Source organism: Mytilus californianus, unplaced genomic scaffold (assembly GCF_021869535.1).
Source record: "Mytilus californianus isolate M0D057914Y unplaced genomic scaffold, xbMytCali1.0.p SCAF_15, whole genome shotgun sequence".
Classification (NCBI taxonomy): domain Eukaryota; kingdom Metazoa; phylum Mollusca; class Bivalvia; order Mytilida; family Mytilidae; genus Mytilus; species Mytilus californianus.
This window is the reverse complement of record NW_026262637.1, coordinates 28,551,485-28,564,192: the sequence shown is the minus strand read 5'-3', so window position 1 is coordinate 28,564,192 and position 12,708 is coordinate 28,551,485. Positions and strand designations below refer to the sequence as shown.

The 12,708-nt window shown below is 32.8% G+C and overlaps 1 long non-coding RNA gene across 3 annotated transcripts in view; it reads right to left on the bottom strand.

The window, feature by feature from the left end:
* Positions 1–12,708, bottom strand: part of LOC127725812 (uncharacterized) — a 76,706-nt gene that overhangs the window by 50,184 nt on the left and 13,814 nt on the right. The window contains exon 2 of one of the 3 annotated variants that reach the window (XR_007993203.1): positions 37–115. This is a non-coding gene — a long non-coding RNA (uncharacterized LOC127725812). Of the gene's footprint in view, positions 1–36; positions 431–12,708 lie in introns of those variants that run through there. The other 2 variants (XR_007993205.1, XR_007993202.1) reach the window with 2 other exon arrangements.

Genomic DNA, 12,708 nt, shown 5'->3' with positions numbered 1-12,708 from the left:
AGTATGTAAACAAGAGAAAGTTAATATAAACTGTACCTTCCACTCAATGTGTTATGTGTCCATATAGCTGTAGGTGTTTTAACTTCTTGCATATATCTAGATTCCATTTCGAATTCTGCAAATAGTTAAAGAGTGCCATGAGTGATTGTGTAAATATTTTGAATTTTATTAGAATTAATGAATAACAATATTGTAAACATAAATACTCAAGCCAGTAGGCAAGCTGCTGTTTATGTATTGTTAACCACAATTTTATTTAGTTTCTCATAAAATTAGAATTGTAAATTTTACATTATACTCCTAGTAAAAGGTTGATTATTTCCCTATCATGAATCTAGGTCATTTTCTTCATTCATAAAAATTATTCAAATTTATTCATTTATTTTCACTATTTTCCACTTGTATATTTATGTAAATTGTTATTACAATTGACTTCTTTCAAACATCATTATCATAATTCTAAAAACGGAAAGCTAAATTGAAAACCGATACATAAAAGTTAAAAAAAGAACAGGGATTCTTTAACGAATGCACAAAAGGTATCGAAAAGTTTAATATGGATGCCAATTGTAAAATTGGACGAAAATAATCATACTTGATTTGAATTATGGATTATTATTTTAGCACTTGTTTCATAAGTATAAATATCCTTATTGATATATTTGTTAGATAATTGTTAAATCTGAATCTGAACGAAAATCAAAACAGAAAGTTGAGTAACACAATACTGCATAACTATTTGCAAGCCACATTTGACAGTTCATGGTACTAGATTTGATAACAAAACTAATATCTCTATTTCATCTCAATATCAGTTGTAACACTACATAAATTATTTCATGCAACATCACAGAGATAGCAATCAATGTATTGTTTGATATCTTCTTAAACGTTATCTACAGTCAAAGTTGTTTTAAGTGACGTGCGAGGAGAAGACTAAATAAGGACAATGTGTTCTAATTTACAGGTTCCGGCTTTGTGCTTAAAATATAGCATAATAGTCATGTTTAAACATATAAAAATATTGCATTCATATCAACAAGTAAAAGAAGACTGTATAGTTCATGATAAATGTCAAGTTAGACAAGTTGTTTTATATTAAGGTAATTTATAAAGTAACATTCATTAAAATAAATACTGATCATATAAGACAGGGGTCCTTTTACACAGGTGGTAAAAACGTTCGTTTAAAACGCAGTCTATGGACAATTACAGCGAACTGTCGTTGAAAGGATGCTATCGTAGCGCGTGACGGTATTGATCATGTGGCTCAACGTAGCCAATCAACATGCATTGTCAAAACGGTTATACCCTTAAACACCACAACTTGTTTAGACATTTGATAAATTACAGCTACATGGGTATCTATTGTATGGATGCCTTTTCATTATTGAAGACTGTCTGCCCTCTATTTTTGCATCTTTGTGATGTGATACTGTTTCACTGACACTATCCCATTCTTCTTTTGATTCATATGTAGAACACAATATATTCATGTTGGGATCTGCAAAGAAAAATCATCTTCGTTTCACTGTTTACATGCACATGTAGCATGTGAACTGTTTAAGTAAAACAATCTCGTGGAAGAATTAACAAAAATAGATACTGATAATTACCATTCCGGAGCACCTGTGTTGTCAGCTGTTTTTGTTTGAATTCCAGTCACTTAATTTTTCGTTTTCAGTGCATTGTTTTGTGGACTTTTTTGTCTGTTTGTCTCTTTTTTCGCCATCCTGTTGTTTGTCTCTCTGACATGTATTCTGTTTCCACATTTGTGTATTGTTACTTTTTACAAGAAAATCAAATTATATTATTGAGATAACAGATATTCTATCGACAACATTCTGCTTTCAATAATTTTTTGATGGGGTTCTTGTTGCTCAGTCTTTAGTTTTCTATGTTGTTTTGTGTAGCCTGTTGTTTGCCTTTTGCTAGTTTTTCGTTTTTTTGCCATGGCATTGTCGGTTCGTTTTCGACTTGTGATTTTGACTATCTCTTTGGAACCTTCCGCGTCTCTTTGACTTATCATTTTTATGTCTGTGTATAAATTTCTGATATTTAGGCTTTCCATATAACTATCAATTACTTAAAAAATGAAAAAACCAAATTAGCGAGCAAAATAAAAAGAAAACAGGCTTTGGTGAGAAACGATAGTCATGTCTATTCATATTTTTGTTTTTGTATATTTACTTTTTTTGTAATACGGCAAAATAAATAACCACTGCAGATTTAATCTTTTTACAATTTATGATAAATGATGATTTTTTATTTATTAGTTGATTTCTGTTTGAGATAAAAGTTCAAAGACAGTAGGTAACTACCCTATATAAATGACTGACACTTGAATATATTATAAAATATAACGACAAAATAAATAAAAAGTGAAACTTACAATAGATACATTTAAACTGTCACACATTTTGTGCAATATTAATTTTATGATCAACCGCTTAAACCTATTTTGACAATATAGAACCCTTTCCAGGATAGGGAGATTACATCGACATGATGTACCAACGCCAGGTGCGAATCTGTGGAACCGATTACAGGAAACAGACACATTATGGTCTAAAACAGCTAAATATGACGTGATTATTGTGTCAAATTACGCATGAAATACGGCAAATTAAATGGTTATATGCGCAATCTTTGATGAGAGCACTTCAAAACTTACTGCATGGTTAATAGGCTTAATGACTCCATTTAGAACATTTAATGCATGTTTATTGCTCTGATGCGTGCTCTACTGTTTTCGGCAATAATAATGATAAAAGCTTTTTATAAATGGGTGTCAATACTAAGAAATAAAAATTACAATCAGATGGCGCCTTACATTTTGAGTTCATCTTTAGTATAATTAGGTTAAGCCAGAAATTCTAAAATTTGCTGGTGACAAAAATGTATATTGGTACCACGGAAACTCGAGAAGAACCGTGATTTCAGAAGTTTCTTTTGCTTGGTTTATAATTGGACTTTTTAGAGCTTTTTACTATAAGCATGGCAATAAAAATGCTTCTAAAAAATACAATTTCATTTTAATCCGAATTCCACTTGAATTGAATGCTGCAACTTTGTTACGTTTGATTGTAATTCATTACCACTGGGTTATATCACTGCTAATAAGTCGTTCTTTCAAGAATACATAGTACAGAAGCCACTAGACGAGCTTAACCATACAGTTGTTATAGGAAGCACCAAGTAGCCGGAGAGTACAATTTCATTAGTTGTATATGATATATGTTAAAATTCTAGTTTAGTAATAGTTACGTGTTGAATTTTCATTCTTTGAAGATACTCAATACACAAAGAAAGGAAACAGCATTAATAACCAAGTTTGCAATATATTAAAATTCATAAATGGATAGCATCGGCATGTTTAGGGCATGTTTAAAATGTGTTCGTTTTGCATAAAATCGGATGTTCAGCTTACTTTTGGTGTGCTTTTGGGTGGCTCGGTAATGATATTTACCTCATAGATAATATATACAAGAGGAGTTTTAACATATCTTAGAATTAAAGCCTTAAATGATGAAGTAATTAAGGTAGTTCCCTACTGACTGTTCATTTTCCCTCCCTAAACTTGTTCCTTACAAGGGTAGTATGTTTCTTACTAAATGTTTCGTATGAAATATTTCATTAATTGATTTTGATATCTTTCTCACAGTAGCGCTATTTCATTGCGATTAAAGTGCTTTAATGCCGTTAAAGTGGCTTCTCTGTTTTGTTTTAACATCAGTTCTCTGTTATTAATTTTGTGTTTAACAATTGCCTCGACATTATCCATTATCAAACAATGGCGGATCAGTCTGAGGTTACATATGATTTATCGAAGATGTCTGAGAGCACACAAATGTCCATATCAAACCATTAACAAGGGAAGACGTGATATTATTTTACACAACCCAATTTTGAAGACTTCGCTTCAAAGTTGAACTAATTTTAAGAAAGGACAATATCACTGTCAAAGTGTCGATTGTTTGCACAATGAGAAATGTTGGGGAAGGCCCATTAACAAATGTCATCCATTTTGAACTGAAAAAAAATGAAAAACAAACTTCAGGAGAACGATATCCAGGAAGACATTACAATCAATCTCTTCGAAATGACAAAGGCAAGAAACCTGTTTCCGATGTTTTCAGGCGCGACACCAGAAACTAGAAAGAAACCTTCAATGGTTTCGAAAATTTTCATTCGGTGATATACATTCAAAACCTAACCAAATAGAAAAATGAACCACTTGTACGTTTTCTTAACAAAAAAGGGATAAAGATGCTTTATCCTCGACGTACATATGATTTGTTTCGTGTTTACAAAAGCGAGTATATTTCATACTACACATGCTTGTAATCATATACACTTTATTTTGTGTGTAAAATACATGTCGTTGTAAATGCTTAAATCTTAAAACTGATGTTTGAGATGATGATGTTGGTTGATGGTTATGTGAAACACACTGATCCAATAAAAAGACAAGATCTGTTAAAACTTATTAATGAGGAGAGTAATTGTATCCGGATACGGTACTTGCGGTGTTGAAAAAAGGGAAGATACCAACAGAGCAATCAAGAACCATAAACAGAAGAAGGAGAAAAAAGACGAACATATAAACAAAACAGTACACAGAAAAAAGAAGATTGAGCAACACAGTCATCCAACTTCTAATCGTTTCGTCTACATGACTTATATCCACCTTTAGAGGTCAAGCAATTAGATTTTTCAAACATAAAGACTATAGCTAGCAGAAAAAAATAGAAATTATCATGGGGTGTTATTTACTTGAAAGTAAGCCGAATTCTTTATTTGATTTTTGTCTATACAGGTGCAAACACTAAAATACAAGTATGCCTGTATCTTGGTTTGTGGCGCAATTTCTCTTAGCATGTGTTATAGTTTAATATCTAACATCTGCGTACTACAAAAAGTAAAAAGGCCACGGAGCAAACATGTTGAAACTATTTTCCACATCCGATCATAAACTGATGTGATATCTTGCATTGATCTGGACCAAACATCACGCCGATCTTCAGAGTATGGTAACCTTTCCTGAAGCTTGAAATAAGTGTCTGGAATTGACAAAAGACCCGAAGCCTGGACCATATCAGTATTTAATATCAATATTTAATAGCCCGACGTTACATGATACCTATGTAATAATACTGGTTCATATCACCATTCCCCAAAGCAAAATCACAAAATACCTTGGTTATCTAAATTTATCTAATACACTATTAATCTCAATAGTACTGATGAAAATGTTGATACTGTCATAATACTAATATTAAGATTTACTGATTAGAGTTCTAAACTTTAAAACATACTGCACCAAGACGCCTTATAATAATTAAGTTTCTAAAAGGAAATAAATTATAACCATAAAATAATGAAACAAGACACAAATAAGTACCATCCTCCGATAAACGTGTGTGTATAGCTGTCAGTAAGATGTTTTAATGATTCACTTATTTCATCTTCCTGATACCTATTTCCCTGCTTACAAGTGGTTTTCAATGTTAAACTTTATCTTACATTCAACTAGAAGTTCTAAAGAGCCTGTGTCGCTCACCTGCATCTTCAACAATAGCCATTTTTGGGGTAAAAATAATCATGAAAAGGCAAAAACGCAATAAACAAAATGGTTAAAATCGTCATTAAAGAGCAATATCTTCAATAAGGAGTCGTCTGATGATTTCAGCCGTGTTGACTTATTTGTAGAGCTTGTCTTGCTAATCATTTTTCTAATGAACATTTTTCTATATCTAATTTAATTTTCAAAATAATTAATAAAATTAGACATATAAGCGCTATAATAAGACGTCGTCTGACAGTTTTAACATAACTGGACAGCAGTTAGATATCAACTTTCTCAACATTTCTGCCCGTGACAGATTTTCTCTTCTCATGTCGGTTTTCAAGATAATAGAAAAAAAACTTGCATTTTACCCAAAAATTCAATTTGCAGCCATGACGGCCATCTTGGTTGACAAGCGGGGTAATCGGACACATTCTATAAACTAGATTCCCCTATAATGGGGCCAAGTTTAATTAAATTAAGGGTAATAGTTTCAGAGAAGAACGATTTTTCTAAAAGCTAACAGACGGACGACGGACGCCAAGTGATGAGAAAAGCTCACATGGCCTTTCGGCCAGTTGAGCTAATAATAGTATCACCCCCTACTTGTGTCCGTATCTCTTTATATTATATTGTTGAGTTCTGTCTCACTGACCGACCCGACACTAAATATGTCATAAACGAGAAAAGAACGGATTGCGAATACTTTATGCGGCACATTTCCTTGGTAGTTTATGACAAAGGTCGAGGTAATCTATTGTGGTGGCAAATTTAAAATTCTCCATCTCTCAATAATTATAAAACTTATCTTATATATATATATATATAGAGAGAGAGAGCATTCATACACCAACTAATAAAGTCCTACATAGGACAGTAGGAATCTTTCTTTGTCAACATTACCTGTGCACTTGCAACTCTAAACAAAATATTGAAACAATAGTCATAAAAAACAGGCTGTTAAATTGCAAACTTAGTAAAAGAACAGTTTCATAACATATCGTTTAACTCAAGCCAGTACAAGCCACTTGTTATACCCTGGGGATTGAATCATGACTGATGGTCCGTCAGTAGCAGCATTGAACCAGTTGTACCCTTTTTTAAAATTGGGATATATAAAAATAACTATAATCACACATGTGCAATAGAATTAAGTCATGTTATTTTTACAGCGGATGAAAAAGTTATGGAATATTAATTTTCTTTTGTGTGTGTAGGCGGTTGAATCTCTTGTAATTACCGTCTTAAGTCGTCCTAAAACGGATACATAAAGATAACATGAGATATTCCTAATGAAAAAGCCTACTATCATTCAAAAAGCATATTTAACAAGAACCATGCGTTCAATACGACGACATCGTTTTTAATATGAGTAATATGAGGTGAGCACAAATGCATGCTTAGCAAGAGGTTTACCTTGTCAAAGCACCCTGTCTCTCTCCCTTTGAAGTTCATGCGACTCCCTCAGGTTGTAGTTTATCTTGATATGTATGTTTTTAATTGGTTCATGAATTATAACATCGATAAACTACTGTTGGCTCTAATTTACCAGTGCGGGACACCTGTGTCTATACCAGGTTTTTAAGGGCTTCGTGTCGGTCTGTCATGAAATATTAGTTTCGTCATAATAGAAGTTCCAAATGGTCGAAATATATGTAATATAATTCCCCCTGGAACAAATATTACAGTATTTGTTCCAAACGGAATATAGGGTATAGAATATTTGTTCCAATAGGAACAGATATTATGACATTGTTTATAACTATATAATATAATTTTGGATGTAACGCGTCTTCTGATTGGCTGACGTTGTTTTGTTTATCAGCTCATAGACATAATTTTGTCATGTGACCGTGACGTCATCAACGTTTTTTCATGGTTTACTCCGGTTTAAAATGGAATTTAGAATTAAATTATAAGAAATGACTGTAATATTTTTTCTGTCTATTCGAAATAACATAAAAAATGTGGTGCACACTTTAAAATAACCCGCTACGCGGGTTATTCAGTGTGCACCACATTTTTGATGTTATTTCTTCTTAGACAGAAAACATATTACAGTCATTCCTTAAATAACAAATATACGTGATCGACTTTTTTATGTGTTTTTCTGATTATTGTTTGTCTTTCTATCTTTACATTTGACCATGCCATTGTACTTATGTCGTATTATTTTTATTGTCCTGCTTGGTATCGTCGTTTATCTTATTCATAACAAAAATGAAACCTCATAATGACCTTTTCTCTCAAAGAATCCATACGGGTTTGTACTAACTCATCACAGATACCAGGCTTGAAATTTTGTACGCCAGACGTGCTTCTCGTTTTCAAAAGACTAAATGAGCATAAAAATAAGAAGGAAGTATGATTGAAAATGAGACAACTACTTTCAGAGACCAAATGAAATAAATGTAAGAAACTAAAACTCATCGTTCGGCCTTCAACAATGATCAAACCCATACCATATAGTCACATTTAAAATGCCAAATGTCAAACAATTTAAACGAGAAAGACAACGGCCTGATTTACGTATAAAACTATAAATGATACGCAAATGAACACTTTTTTCGTCAATCTTTGCACTTTCTGTTTAGTTTTTAGAAATGTGGTGATTCTTTTTTATCTATATACCTCGTTTATACCTTTCCAAATAAAAAAATACCTTAGAGTCAATTCAAATTTTAAATAGCTCATGAAATATAACAAATGTTTGCATTATTCATAAGTTTTCAAGAACTAATAACAACTTTACAGAAAAAACATGCAAAATATCAGGGTTATAATTTGGTACACCAGATGCGCATTTCGTACTCATCAGAGGCACTCGAATCAATAAAGTTGCACAACCAAATCGAATATTACGAAGTTGAAGAGCATGAACAACCAAAAATTCTGAATTGTGGTCTTCAATTACGCTGTAGGTCAAACAAACACACTTAGTTAAATCGGACTATAAGCATGTCTACGATCAATGAATAATGAATGGATCTTTCTTTTATTTTCTTCACGGTGTTTTAGGAATTACCCTTCCACCGAAAAATGAAGATCGTAAACCGTGTTTATTTTATTTTCAAAGAATGTTTGACTAGCTTTTTCTGAAAGCGTAAAATCGTGAAAAAAAACAACAAAACAAAACATTACAGTGCATAAAAATACACTCACTAACTCCAAAACAAAACAATATCCCACATAATCTGTAAATTTTACGGACGCTATCACGAGTCAGTTGACCGCTATGGAATATCCGTTTCACAGGTGATAACGGATATGATCCAATGGTCGTAACTACAATCCCGTCCCCATTTCCTGAATGTGACCTACCGATTTAGACTTATTACCGGGTTTGTACTAACATGAGCAACACGACGGGTGCAGCATGTGGATCGGGATCTGCTAACCCTTCCGGAGCACCTGAGACCAACCCCCAGTTTTTGATGGGGTTCGTGTTGCTCAGTCTTTAGTTTTCTATGTTGTGTTATGTGTACTGTTGTTTGTTTGTCTTTTTCTTTTTTAGCCATGGCGTTGTCAGTTTATTTTCGACGTAATAGTTTGAATGTCATTTTGGTATCTTTCGCCTCTCTTCTGCAGAATGATATTAGATAAACTCATCATAGACACCAAGATTAAAATGTTGCACACCAGACGCGCGTCGCGTATACAAAAGACTCAACAGCGACGATCGAACCATAAAAAGCGCAAAAAGGCCAAAGAAAGTACGAAGCCGAAGATCATTAAAGACCCAAAATTAAACGATGACAAATAATTTTGACTTTGTTATGCAAACACCCTTTGTATTAATTGTTAAAAAAAAAACCTGTTAAGATTAGTATAACAAAGTTCCAATCATAAAAAAAGCGATGAAAAGTTTATGTAAGGTGACAAATGATATCCATCATGTTCTATTGTCCAGTTAATAATTTGCAATCGCTAGTTTCAAAATCATGACCAAAACATATATCATAGTTTGTCACAAAAGTGTCATTATTTATGAAAAACGTCTATCAAACCATGAAATGATGATAAATATATAGATAATTATTTCGACAGAAGCATTAGCCCTCGTGCCTTTTCCTTATACAAGAGGAGTACACGGAACCTGTCCTTGACTTATCAGAGACTACAGACTGCGACTTGACGAGTCTGCGTTATATATTATTTGGTTTAGAACTTTGTCAAGAAATATCTTTTTTAACAAATGGAGAGCAGTTTAAAAACATATATCAAACTGCGGACCATATAAAAGAAACAAGAAACAAAGACGTAAACAAAGAGCAAGGATTGAGTAAAATCCTCCATAATGATTATTTGTCTTTTCGTTTTCAGATATTTTTGGTCATGATTTCCATTAACTTACTTTTTTGTTTGCCTATATATTAACTTTGATTCCACCATGAAGCTTAAGATAAACAAGACTTTGTTAAGTAAACTAATTACAAGTTTGTATCTCATGTACAAGGTAGGCAGAGAATACTAAAGTCGAAGACAAATTGACAACACCATGGCAAAAAACGAAAAACGAATAAAAGACAAACAACAGTCTACAAAAAATATCACAAAAAACTAAATCATGAGCAACACAAACCCTACCAAAACAGGGTGGGATCTCAGGTGATCCGGAATGAGTTAGCAGATCCTGCTCCACACGTGGCATCCGTCGTGTTGCTCATGGGTGTGCAAATTCGTTGATGTCACACTCGAGGAAAAGTTTTAAAAGCGCTGTTCGTTTGCTTTTTGTGTGGGTTTTTTTTTTTTTTTTGCTGTGCAGGTACTGATTTTGTGTCACGGATGGATACCCCATACCCTTCGTTTTTCTGTCATATCAGATTTTGGGAATCCACTCAGTTAAAACTTCCCCAGAGCTAGAAAACAGGACCCTGTCATCAATTTTAAGACAAGTCAAGTGTTGTGCTGTTATTTTAAGATTCACTTTGCAAGTGATGCATTCATACCAGGAGACGCTTATCCTGTCCACGCCACGGTGTTGCTCCTTTTGGAGTTCATGCGACTCACTCAGTTTTTATTTGATACCTTGAATTGTCTCTTCTTAAAGGATTAACGAGATTTGAACATCGGTAAACTACTATCGCCTTGACCTAACACTTCATTTATTAACTCTACTATATATGTAAAACATAAATGAAATGTGATTCTGGACAAGCAAAATCGACCAACAAAGACTGATCAACAACACTGTCTTTGCAGACTTTACATGATTAAATATGACATGTTGCCTATTCTAATTAATTATTTGATTTCCTCTAGGTGTTGCAATCATTGTAATGGTTTGTTTTCAATTAAAAAGCAAAAGCTTGGTCTCGCTGTACCCAAACTATTGCTTATGTGTTAACATTCCTTTATAACTGTTTGCAATATCTATATTGACTTAATCTTGCATATTAACCAGTCAAACAGCTTTTGCAGAAAATGGTAAAAATTTAATAGAAATGTTTTAATATGCAAATTTTTACAGCCAAATATAATGACATGTTTTTAATTTCGCCTATGGTACCTTACAGCTTCCAAAAACCGCACAAAATGACAAATAGTCGTGCAGCATTTTGTCACCTATAGTGACAAGTAATCGACGTCTCGTATCTATAATGCCCTAGGACAGACTATGCGCAACCAAAATGCATGACCTTGATACACTCGAACAAAAACTTTATGTTTGTCATAAATATTTGTGGTTTCGCCATCTTCATGCATTTTGCAGTTTAAACAATGTCTTGCTCCTTGAAAAAAACGGAGATATCATAAGGTACAAGCGATAAAGGCATTGATGCATTTATCATATTTGTGGTGACCTTTTCATTATCTACTAAAATCGCACATGAGCAGTCATTCTTTTTGAATGATATCGAAAAAGGAGAAACAAAAAAAGAATAAAAAACAGGAAACTGAAAAAGGAAAATGTTTAATGTGCATACGAAGGTTTTGATAAATACTACCGGTTTCATGGCAAGTTTTCAAATATTGCTCATTAAAATCTCATTACAAAAATTTAAGAAAGATTAACATTACTTCTGTCAAAATAACCCTCACCAAACAAGGTAGTCATTTCAAAATTAAGCTTTCCAGATGTTTGATGGTCTGCCCTCTGCAGCAATTTGTTGTTGTAATATTAGATGTTAACAAAAGTCATTACACATTCATCTTTCAACCTTTGGTTTTTTTTGTCTTCGTCCAATAGCATTACATGTAGAGCATAAATGTTCAAATAAAATGCAAATGTCGGAGAATTATCAAACCTATAAAATTTAATCCTCAAAGTAAAGTAGATAGCATTCACCGTTACAAAATATATTTCCTTATTTATACATCAAATGAAACATACTTACCCAGTCTTCTGCTCTTTTTAATTGATTTTTTACCAATTTCGCAATTGTACTTTGTAAATGTATTCGTTCAGGTATAGAATTATTATGGGCTTTAAAACAAATACGACATAAAATTTTTAATATTTCATTGTAGTTGGTAAAATTCTAATGCCCGTTTACACACAATATTCTGTGCAATTCACAATATCGTGTAACAAGATAAATGCCCATTAACAACGTCGTAAACCATTGTTTTTATATTATCCCATTTAATATTATTCACAAATTTAGGTTTCAGTTTGTTTCAAATATCGACTCAAAGTAAAATACAAAAATTATGATCATTTTAAACATCCAAGAACATTATCAAATTGAAAATATCTAAATGTGATCGATACATTTGTGCTAAAAGTGATTTGTTATGTACAGGCTAAAATCAGTTTATTGTCGTTTGTTTTCATCAGTCTGAAGAAAGTGCAATCAGAAATCGTAAAACACCTGACGAAAAGGCAAAAGTGGAAAAGCATACCCTATCATACAAATAATTGTGGCCACTGTGAACATTGTGGAGTTTCCGTCAAGATTCATTATGGTTCAAGATGGGAAATTAAAAGCAATTGTTTTTGTTGTTGAAAAGTGTACGTCTACATTTGCTCTCTCTTCAAATGTCTAGGTTCAGATCAATGTATGGACCATGCTGATTAACAATTACCTGTCAAAAAGAGAAATTTAAAGAAAATAAGACAACCGGTGACCATCGGCAAATGAAAAACTAAGAAAAAATCAAACAACCGTCCACAAAAACATTACATCGAAACCAAG